The 12,311-nt window shown below is 49.2% G+C and overlaps 1 long non-coding RNA gene across 1 annotated transcript; it reads right to left on the reverse strand.

The window, feature by feature from the left end:
* On the reverse strand, positions 1-6,657 carry LOC135977869 (uncharacterized). The gene is made up of 3 exons (XR_010595313.1): positions 6,542-6,657; positions 1,498-1,621; positions 1-112 (listed from the first exon to the last, which is right to left on the reverse strand). It is a non-coding gene; the product is annotated as an uncharacterized LOC135977869 (long non-coding RNA).
* Positions 6,658-12,311: the final 5,654 nt, after the last annotated feature.

Genomic DNA, 12,311 nt, shown 5'->3' on the forward strand with positions numbered 1-12,311 from the left:
AGGGAGCGGGAGTTGCTGAAAGACTCAGAGGAACAACCCATGCAGTGTCTCAGGCACCTGGCGCAAGTGGCGGATGATGCGGGTGCATCACTTTGGCCGTGACGTCCTCCTGCTGCAAGGGAACGAGAACCTGTCAGAGACTCAAACGCCCCGATGAATCAGGGGGAATTAAGGACACCGGGAACCAGCAGTATTTCCACTCAGCACCTGCCCACCACTGAGGGATGAATTCACCTCCTGAACCCCGGAATGGAGTCTTCTTGTCCTTTCTAGTAACCTCCAGTGCCAAATCCCCTCCTTGAAGGGTGAGCTGCTGCTACCTCCCTCTCAGTGCCCTTGACAGATGTTCCACCACCAAACCACAGCTCAAGTTATCAGAACCCTCTTCTCCACCCCCAACCAGGTTGGCCAGGGAGGCGGCTCTAGCAGGGGTGGCAGGAGGGATTCTGCTAGCAGTGAAGTGGGTTCCGGGGAGGTTGAGATCTTGCCCCAAGTCATCCCAGACACCAATGCTAATCCACACGATGGCAGCATCTAGTGTCAGTGGAGTCCAAACACTATTTCAACCACACAGGTTTGGATGAACTCCCCACAAAGGGAGGTGAAGAGCACCCCCAGCAACACACAAACACACACACACACACAAACCACTCCCGGTGGTGGGAGGGGAACAGGAGAAAGGACAAAAGAAGTAAGAGATGAAGAGAAAGGAAGGAGGGAGGGAGGAAAAGGTAAAATGAAAAGGACAAACACTAATGTCCCCAGTGATTCTACGGGACAAAATCACAGGGAGGGAATAAAATTCTGCCAGCTTGAACTAGTGTTTTCCATGCTTAGAATTCAGCTGGCACCAGGTGGATCAGACTGAACAGGATACAAACCTCTCCGAGGCACTTACTTTCCTCAAAGAGAGACCTCAAGGAGGAGACTTGCTGAAGCAAAGCCAGAGGGGTCTCTGAGGTTTCCCTGGCCCTCATGTCAGCATCTCTCTCTGATGTCAGCATCTCTCTCTGAGGTCACCACCTCCCTAACACATTTGACCAATAAGCTGACGTCCTGCAAAAGGCCTTTGTGATGTCACTGCCACACCCAACCAAACCCTGAAGTGCTAATGTCCTCCTGCTGGCCTGACACTTTGAAGGTTTGAGCTACTCTGTGTGAATCACCCCACTCAATGGGTCTTCATTCTAGGAAGCAAGCCGGCTAGACAATAAAACATCAGAGGCTGCTCCCAATGCTACACTCCGTGTTTCCAAAATTACTACACTTTATGGCCAGAAGAGACCTTTAGAGCATCTAATCTAAGCCCCTGCATATCATGGGCTTCCTGTATAGTACAATAGTTACTTTTTGGGTACAAACATTCCAGAAAGGTATCTAGTCTAAATTAAATGACATTAAGAGATGGAGAATCCATCACTTTCCCTTTTAGTGAGTGCCAGGGGGCTCCATTTCCCCTTCCACTAGCTCGTCATTTACAGTGAGCCAGAGCAGTACCTGCAGCAGGGAGCGGGAGTTCCTGAAGGCCTCAGAGGCGCAGCCCCTGCAGTGTCTCAGGCACGTGGCGTAAGTGCAGGATGATGCGGAGCTGGTGCATCATTTTGGCCGTGACGTCCTCCTGCTGCAAGGGAACGAGAACCTGTCAGAGACTCAAACGCCCCGAGGAATCAGGGGGAATTAAGGGAACCTGGAACCAGCAGTATTTCCACCCAGCACCTGCCCATCAATGAGAGATGAATTCACCTCCTGAACCCCAAAATGGAGTCTTCTTGTCCTTTCTAGAAACCTCCAGAGCCAACCCCCCTCCTTGTAGGGTGAGCTCCTGCTACCTCCTGCTCAGTGCCCTTCACAGATATTCCACCTCCAAACCACAGCTCAAGTCATCAGAACCCTCTTCTCCACCCCGACACAGGTTGGGCTGGGAGGCGGCTCTATCAGGGTGTGCAGGAGGGATTCTGACAGCAGTGAAGTAGGTTGCAGGGAGGTTGAGATCTTGACCCAAGTCATCCCAGACACTAATGCTAAGTCACACAATGGCAGCATCTACTGTCAGTGGGGTCCAAGCACTATTTCAACCCTACAGTTTTGGATCAACTCCCCACAAGGGGAGGAGAAGAGAACCATCAGCACCACACACACACACACACACACCACTCCTGGTGGTGTGAGGGGAACAAGAGAAAGGACAAAAGAAGTAAGAGATGAAGAGAAAGGAAGGAGGGATGGAGGAAAAGGGAAAAGGAAAAGGACAAACCCTAATGTCCCCATGTCGGACATCAGGAATGGTAACATACATAAGCCAGTATGTGAACACTTCAATCTCCCTGGTCATTCTATTACAGATTTAAAAGTCACTATCATTGAACAAAAAAAACTTCAGAAACAGACTTCAAAGAGAAACAGCAGAACTAAAATTCATTTGCAAATTCAACACCATTAATCTGGGCTTGAATAGGGACTGGGAGTGGCTGGCTCACTACAGAAGCAGCTTTTCCTCTCCTGGAATTGACACCTCCTCATCTATTATTGGGAGTGGACTACATCCACCCTGATTTTTGAATTGGCCCTGTCAACACTGGTTCTCCACTTGTGAAGTAACTCCCTGCTCTCCATGTGTCAGTATATAATGCCTGCATCTGTAACTTTCACTCTATGCATCCGAAGAAGTGAGGTTTTTACTCACGAAAGCTTATGCCCAAATAAATCTGTTAGTCTTTAAGGTGCCACCAGACTCCTTGTTGTTTTTGTAGATACAGACTAACATGGCTACCCCCTGATACTTGACACCATGCAAGGCACTAAATTTAGCCGTATGGAGTGGAAATCCATCAACCTCAACAAAAAACTTGCACAGATACAGACAGACATCATCTTCCTCTCCAAATGCAAACAGATGGACATCATACCAAAAGGACTGAAGGTAAAAAATCCATTGTAATCAACATACTACACTGAGTATGGTGAGAGATTGTGCCACACACTCTCTCAAAGAAACTGAGGAACCACCTGATCAGCATCCTGTACAGCAGACAGGAGAAGATCAAGAATGAGCTCTCAGAACTGGAGACTCTCATACAATACCAGCCTTCTACACAAACTTCCACGTGGCTGGACTTTACAAAAATGAGACAAGCCATTTACAATGCACACTTCACTTCTCTACAGAGGAAAAAGGACTGTAAGTTATCTAAACTAATACCTGCCACTAGGGGCTATAACAATGGTACCCTCAACTCATCTAACAACATTGTCAATCTTTCCAACCACACGCTTAGCCCAGCAGAAGAGTCTGTCCTATCTCGGGGACTCTCTTTCTGTCCCACCGTCCCCACGAACATGATACAGTTCTGCGGTGATCTGGAAGCCTACTTTCCTCGTCTCCGACTCAAGGAATATTTTCAACGCACCACTGAACAGTGCACTGACCCACAGGAACCCTCCTACCAACACTACAAAAAGAAGAATTCTGCGTGGACTCCTCCTGACGGTCGAAATGACAGACTGGACCTCTACATAGAGTGTTTCCGCAGACGTGCACAGGCTGAAATTGTGGACAAACAACATCACTTGTCCCATAACCTCAGCCGTACAGAACGCAATGCCATCCACAGCCTCAGAAACAACTCTGACATTATCATCAAAGGGGCTGACAAAGGAGGTGCTGTAGTCATAATGAACAGGTCAGATTATGAACAGGAGGCTGCCAGGCAACTCTCCAAGACCACATTCTACAGGCCACTATCCTCTGATCCCACTGAGGAATACCAAAAGAAACTACACCATCTGCTCAAGAAACTCCCAGCTACAGTACGGGAACAAATCTACATGGACACACCCCCAGAACCCCGACCAGGGGTATTCTATCTGCTACCCAAGATCCATAAACCCGGAAACCCTGGACGCCCCATCATCTCAGGCATTGGCACTCTGACGGCAGGATTATCTGGCTATTTGGCCTCTCTCCTCAGGCCCTATGCTACCAGCACTCCCAGCTATCTTCGAGACACCACCAACTTCCTGAGGAAACTACAATGCATTGATGTTCTTCCTGGAAACACCATCCTGGCCACCATGCATGTAGAAGCACTTTATACCAATATTCTACATGAGGATGGACTACAAGCTGTCAGGAACAGTATCCCTGATGAGGCCACAGCAAGCCTGGTGGCTGAGCTTTGTGACTTTGTCCTCACCCACAACCACTTCAGATTTGGGGACAACTTATACCTTCAAGTCAGTGGCACTGCTATGGGTACTCGCATGGCCCCACAGTATGCCAACATTTTTATGGCTGACTTAGAACAACGCTTCCTCAGCTCTCGTCCCCTAGTGCCCCTCCTCTACTTGCGCTACATTGACGACATCTTCATCATATGGACCCACGGAAAGGAGGCCCTTGAAGAATTCCACCTGGACTTCAACAATTTCCACCCCACCATCAACCTCAGCCTGGACCAGTCCACACAAGAGATCCACTTCCTGGACACTACAGTACAAATAAGTGATGGTCACATAAACACCACCCTCTACCGGAAACCTACTGACCGCTATACGTACCTACATGCCTCCGGCTTCCATCCAAGACACATCACACGATCCATTGTCTACAGCCAAGCCCTAAGATACAACCGAATTTGCTCCAACCCCTCAGACAGAGACAAACACCTACAAGATCTTTATCAAGCATTCGTAAAACTACAATACCCACCTGGGGAAGTGAGGAAACAGATTGACAGAGCAAGACGGGTACCCAGAAATCACCTACTACAGGACAGGCCCAACAAGGACAATAACAGAACACCACTGGCCATCACATACAGCCCCCAGCTAAAACCTCTCCAGCGCATTATCCACGATCTACAACCTATCCTGGAAAATGATCCCTCACTCTCACAGACCTTGGGAGGCAGGCCAGTCCTCGCTTACAGACAACCCCCCAACCTGAAGCAAATACTCACCAGCAACTACACACCACACCACAGAAACACCAACCCAGGAACCTATCCCCGTAGCAAACCTTGTTGCCTACTCTGTCCCCATATCTACTCTGGCAACAGCATCAGAGGACCCAACCACATCAGCCACACCATCAGGGACTCATTCACCTGCACATCCACTAATGTCATATATGCCATCATGTGCCAGCAATGCCCCTCTCCCATGTACATTGGCCAAACCGGACGGTCCCTCCGCAAAAGAATAAATGGACACAAATCGGACATCAGGAGTGGTAACATACATAAGCCAGTAAGTGAACACTTCAATCTCCCTGGTCATTCTATTACAGATTTAAAAGTCACTATCATTGAACAAAAAAACTTCAGAAACAGACTTCAAAGAGAAACAGCAGAACTAAAATTCATTTGCAAATTCAACACCATTAATCTGGGCTTGAATAGGGACTGGGAGTGGCTGGCTCACTACAGAAGCAGCTTTTCCTCTCCTGGAATTGACACCTCCTCATCTATTATTTGGAGTGGACTACATCCACCCTGATTTTTGAATTGGCCCTGTCAACACTGGTTCTCCACTTGTGAAGTAACTCCCTGCTCTCCATGTGTCAGTATATAATGCCTGCATCTGTAACTTTCACTCTATGCATCCGAAGAAGTGAGGTTTTTACTCACGAAAGCTTATGCCCAAATAAATCTGTTAGTCTTTAAGGTGCCACCAGACTCCTTGTTGTTTTCCTAATATCCCCAGTGATTCTACGGGACAAAATCCCAGGGAGGGAATAAAATTCTGCCACCTTAAACTAGTGTTTTCCATGCCTAGAATTCAGATGGCACCAGGTGGATCAGACTGAACAGGTTACAAACCTCTCCGAGGCACTTACTTTCTCAACAGGGACTTCTGTTTTCTAGTAAAATGGGTAAAAGGAAAGGAGAAAACTCAAAAGAGGCTCCTGCTCACACTCACATATGTGAACCCTAATACTCTCTCAGTCCTCAAAGAGAGCTCGAGAAGGAGACTTGCTGAAGCAAAGCCACAGGGGTCTCTGAGGTTTCCCTGGCCCTGCGCCCCTGTTTTGCCTGGCTGATGTGAGCATCTCTCTCTGAGGTCACCACCTCCCTAACAACTTTGACCAATAGGCTGAGCTCCTGCAAAAGGCCTTTGTGATGTCACTGCCACACCCACCCATCCCCTGAAGTGCTAATATCCTGCTGCTGGCCTGACACTTTGGAGGTTTGAGCTACTCTCTGTGGATCACCCCACTCAATGCGTCTTCATTCTAGGAAGCAAGCCGGTTAGACAGTAAAACATTAGAGGCTGCTCCCAATGCTACACTCAGTGTTTCCAAAATTAATACACTTTATGGCCAGAAGAGACCTTTAGAGCATCTCATCTAACCCCCTGCATATCATAGGCTTCCTGTATAGGACAATAGTTACTTTTTGGGCACAAACATTCCAGAAAGGCATCTAGTTTCATTCAATGACTTCAAGAGATGGAGAATCCACCACTTTCCCTTTCACTGAGTGCCAGGGGGCTCCATTTCCCCTTCCACTAGCTCCCCATTTACAGTGAGCCAGAGCAGTACCTGCAACAGAGAGCGGGAGTTGCTGAAGGCCTCAGAGGCACAACCCCTGCAGTGTCTCAGGAATCTGGCGCAAGTGATGGATGATGCGGAGCTGGTGCCTCACTTTGGCCGTGACGCCCTCCTGCTGCAAGGGAATGAGAACCTGTCAAAGACTCAAACGCCCCGAGGAATCAGGGGGAATTAAGGGCACCTGGAACCAGCAGTATTTAAACTGACTACCTGCTCACAACTGAGGGATGAATTCACCTCCTGAACCCCAGAATGGAGTCTTCTTGTCCTTTCTAGTAACCTCCAGTGCCAACCCACCACCTTGTAGGGTGAGCTCCTGCTACCTCCCCCTCAGTACCCTTGACAGCTGTTCTACCTCCAAACCACAGCTCAAGTTATCAGAACCCTCTTCTCCACCCCCACCCAGGTTGGGCAGGGAGGCGGCTCTAGCAGGGGGGGCAGGAGGGATTCTGCCAGCAGTGAAGTGGGTTGCGGGGAGGTTGAGATCTTGCCCCAATCATCCCAGACACTAATGCTAAGCCACAGGATGGCAGCATCTAGTGTCATTGGAGTTCAAGCACTATTTCAACCCCACAGTTTTGGTTCAACTTCCCACAAGGGGAGTTGAAGAGCACCCCCAGCAACACACACACACACACACACACACACACACACACACACACACACACTACTCCTGGTGGTGGCAGGTGAACAGGAGAAAGGACAAAAGAAGTAAGAGATGAAGAGAAAGGAAGGAGGGATGGAGGAAAGGGTAAAACGAAAATGACAAACACTAATGTCCCCTGTGATTCTACGGGACAAAATCCCACAGAGGGAATACAATTCTGCCACCTTAACCTAGTGTTTTCCATGCCTAGAATTCAGCTGGCACCAGATGGATCAGACTGAGCCGGTTCCAAAACCTCTTGGAGGCTCTTACCTTCTAAATAGGGACGTCTGTTTTCTAGTAAAATCCGTCAAAGGAAAGGAGAAAACTCCAAAGAGGCTCCTGCTCGCACTCACACATGTGAACACTAATACTCTCTCAGTCCTCAAAGAGAGACCTCGAGAAGGAGACTTGCTGAAGCAATAACAGACACTTGGTGGGATAACTCACATGACTGGAGTACTGTCATGGATGGATATAAACTGTTCAGGAAGGACAGGCAGGGCAGAAAAGGTGGGGGAGTTGCATTGTATGTAAGAGAGGAGTATGAGTGCTCAGAGGTCCGGTATGAAACTGTAGAAAAACCTGAGAGTCTCTGGATAAAGTTGAGAAGTGTGAGCAACAAGGGGGATGTCACGGTTGGAGTCTGGTATAGACCACCAGACCAGGGGGATGAGGTGGACGAGGCTTTCTTCTGGCAACTAGCAGAAGTTGCTAGATCGCAGGCCCTGGTTCTCATGGGAGACTTTAATCACCCTGATATCTGCTAGGAGAGCAATACAGCGGTGCACAGACAATCCAGGAAGTTTTTGGAAAGTGTAGGGCACAATTTCCTGGTGCAAGTGCTGGAGGAACCAACTAGGGGCAGAGCTTTTCTCGACCTGCTGCTCACAAACAGGGAAGAATTAGTAGGGGAAGCAAAAGTGGATGGGAACCTGGGAGGCAGTGACCATGAGATGGTCGAGTTCAGGATCCTGACACAAGGAAGAAAGGAGAGCAGCAGAATACGGACCCTGGACTTCAGAAAAGCAGACTTTGACTCCCTCAGGGAACAGATGGGCAGGATCCCCTGGGAGAATAACATGAAGGGCAAAGGGGTCCAGGAGAGCTGGCTGTATTTTAAAGAACCGTTATTGCGGTTGCAGGAACAAACCATCCCGATGTGTAGAAAGAATAGTAAATATGGCAGGCGACCAGCTTGGCTAGACAGTGAAATCCTTGCTGATCTTAAACGCAAAAAAGAAGCTTACAAGAAGTGGAAGATTGGACAAATGACCAGGGAGGAGTATAAAAATATTGCTCAGGCATGCAGGAGTGAAATCAGGAAGGCCAAATCACACTTGGAGTTGCAGCTAGCAAGAGATGTTAAGAGTAACAAGAAGGGTTTCTTCAGGTATGTTAGCAACAAGAAGAAAGTCAAGGAAAGTGTGGGCCCCTTACTGAATGAGGGAGGCAACCTAGTGACTGAGGATGTGGAAAATGTACTCAATGCTTTTTTTGCCTCTGTCTTCACGAACAAGGTCAGCTCCCAGACTGCTGCACTGGGCAGCACAATATGGGGAGAAGGTGACCAGCCCTCTGTGGAGAAAGAAGTGGTTCGGGACTATTTAGAAAAACTGGACGTGCACAACTCCATGGGGCGGGATGAGCTGCATCCGAGGGTGCTAAAGGACTTGGCGGATGAGATTGCACAGCCATTAGCCATTATTTTTGAAAACTCATGGCGATCGAGGGAGGTCCCGGATGACTGGAAAAAGGCTAATGTAGTGCCCATCTTTAAAAAAGGGAAGGAGGAGGATCCGGGGAACTACAGGCCAGTCAGACTCACCTCAGTCCCTGGAAAAATCATGGAGCAGGTCCTCAAGGAATCAATTATGAAACACTTAGAGGAGAGGAAAGTGATCAGGAACAGTCAGCATGGATTCACCAAGGGGAAGTCGTGCCTGACTAACCTAATTGCCTTCTATGATGAGATAACTGGCTCTGTGGATGAGGGGAAAGCAGTGGATGTGTTATTCCTTGACTTTAGCAAAGCTTTTGATACGCTCTCCCACAGTATTCTTGCCACCAAGTTAAAGAAGTATGGGCTGGATGAATGGACTGTAAGGTGGATAGAAAGCTGGCTGGATCGTCGGGCTCAACGGGTAGTGATCAATGGCTCCATGTCTAGTTGGCAGCCGGTTTCAAGCGGAGTAGTGCCCCAAGGGTCGGTCCTGGGGCCGGTTTTGTTTAATATCTTTATTAATGATCTGGAGGATGGTGTGGACTGCACTCTCAGCAAGTTTGCAGATGACACTAAACTAGGAGGCGTGGTAGATACGCTAGAGGGTAGGGATCGGATACAGAGGGACCTAGACAAATTAGAGGATTGGGCCAAAAAAAACCTGATGAAGTTCAACAAGGACAAGTGCAGAGTCCTGCACTTAGGACGGAAGAATCCCATGCACTGCTACAGACTAGGGACCGAATGGCTAGGTAGCAGTTCTGCAGAAAAGGACCTAGGGGTCACAGTGGACGAGAAGCTGGATATGAGTCAACAGTGTGCTCTTGTTGCCAAGAAGGCTAACGGCATTTTGGGCTGTATAAGTAGGGGCATTGCCAGCAGATCGAGGAACGTGATCGTTCCCCTTTATTCGACATTGGTGAGGCCTCATCTGGAATACTGTGTCCAGTTTTGGGCCTGTGGAAGCAGAGAAAGAGCTCACAGGAAGGGGATGCAATGCATGACAGTTCGTTAGCAAGAGTTAGGCTAACTGTAACCCTAATAACGCGAGATTTGTAGAAGCGAGGAATGTGTGAGGCGGGTGAGAAAGAACTGTGTAAGAAGTCATTATGACCTGGTATAGATAAGGTGTAGAAGACCTTGTGTAGATAAGGTATAGAAAATATTGTATGTTGGCAAGAGTCAAAACAAGTGAAGAAATGAGATATCAAGATGGCCTATGTATAAACAAAACGCAGCTGTCCCTCGTTATTTCTGTAATGAAAGGTATAAATGCTTGCTGTAATTAGTTACCTGGGAGAGACCTGCTTAGCTCTCTCCCTCTGGGCAATTGTGAGAGTTAATAAAGCATCTGACTTGCTGTACCTAAACAAATAGTGAGAACTCTGTTTTTCTCCGACAGGCCCCACACTACAAGAAGGATGTGGAAAAATTGGAAAGAGTCCAGTGGAGAGCAACAAAAATGATTAGGGGTCTGGAGCACATGACTTATGAGGAGAGGCTGAGGGAACTGGGATTGTTTAGTCTCCAGAAGAGAAGAATGAGGGGGGATTTGATAGCAGCCTTCAACTACGTGAAGGGGGGTTCCAAAGAGGATGGAGCTCGGTTGTTCTCAGTGGTGGCAGATGACAGAACAAGGAGCAATGGTCTCAAGTTGCAGTGGGGGAGGTCCAGGTTGGATATTAGGAAAAGACGGTTACTCACCGTTGTAACTGTTGTTCTTCGAGATGTGTTGCTCATATCCATTCCATTAGGTGTGCGCGCGCCGCGTGCACGATCGTCGGAAGATTTTTACCCTAGCAACACCGGCGGGTCGGCTGTGGAGCCCCCTAGAGTGGCGCCTTCATGGCGCTGAATATATACCCCAGCCGACCCGGCGCCCCCTCAGTTCCTTCTTTCCGGCTACTCCGACAGTGGGGACGGAGGGCGGGTTTGGAATGGATATGAGCAACACATCTCGAAGAACAACAGTTACAACGGTGAGTAACCGTCTTTTCTTCTTCGAGTGCTTGCTCATATCCATTCCATTAGGTGACTCCCAAGCCCAACTTAGGTGGTGGGGTCGGAGTGAGACATTGCTGTGTGCAAAACCGCTGATCCAAAGGCAGCATCGTCCCTGGACTGCTGCACTAGTGCATAGTGTTCTGTAAACGTGTGGACTGACGACCAAACCGCAGCTCTACAAATGTCCTGGATCGGAACTTGCGCCAGGAAAGCCGTCGAGGACGCTTGGGCCCTCGTGGAGTGAGCGGTGAGGTGCGGTGCTGAGACACCTGCCAGGTCATAGCAAGTCCGGATGCAAGACGTAATCCAGGAGGATAGGCGTTGTGAGGAGACCGGTGAGCCTTTCATTCGGTCAGCCACTGCAACGAAGAGTTGCGTCGTCTTTCTAAAGGGCCTTGTGCGGTCAATGTAGAAGGCCAGGGCCCTGCGTACGTCCAGGGAATGCAAACGTTGATCCTGGCGAGAAGCATGTGGTTTAGGGTGAAAAACCGGGAGAAATATATCCTGGTTGATATGAAATGGAGAAACCACCTTAGGGAGAAAGGCAGGATGTGGGCGGAGCTGCACTTTATCCTTATGGAAAACTGTGTAAGGGGGCTCGGATGTAAGCGCCCTGAGTTCAGAAACGCGCCTTGCTGAGGTGATGGCTACGAGGAAGGCTGTCTTCCAGGACAGGTACAGAAGTGAACAGGTGGCCAGTGGCTCGAATGGAGGACCTGTGAGCTTGGAGAGAACCAGGTTGAGGTCCCACGTCGGAACGGGCTGACGTTGTTGTGGGTACATCCGGTCTAAGCCCTTGAGGAATCTAACGACCATCGGGTTAGAGAATACCGAGGACGCGAGTTCCCCTGGATGGAAGGCCGATATAGCGGCCAGGTGAACTCTAATTGAAGATATCGCCAACCCTTGCTGTTTTAGGGAGAGGAGATATTCCAAAATGAGAGGGATAGGTGCGTGCAATGGGGACGTGGCTCGTTGTTCGCACCAACAGGAGAACCGCTTCCACTTGGCCAAGTATGTGGTCCGTGTTGAGGGCTTCCTACTGCTCAGCAGAATCTGTTGGACAGAGTGAGAACACTGTTGCTCTGCCTGGGTGAACCATGGAGCAGCCACGCCGTGAGGTGGAGTGATTGCAGGTCGGGGTGACGCAGCCGGCCGTGGTTCTGCGTGATGAGATCCGGATACAACGGAAGCGGGATCGGTGTCTGAACCGAGAGTTCCAACAGCGTGGTGTACCAATGTTGTCTCGGCCACGCTGGAGCGATCAGAATCACCTGTGCCTGGTCTCTGCGCAATTTGAGCAGTACCTTGTGGACCAGAGGAAACGGAGGGAAGGCATAAAACAGGTGGTCTTTCCAGGGAAGGAGAAACGCATCCGAGAGGGAGCC

This window comes from Chrysemys picta, unplaced genomic scaffold, assembly GCF_011386835.1.
Source record: "Chrysemys picta bellii isolate R12L10 unplaced genomic scaffold, ASM1138683v2 scaf55, whole genome shotgun sequence".
NCBI lineage: Eukaryota > Metazoa > Chordata > Testudines > Emydidae > Chrysemys > Chrysemys picta.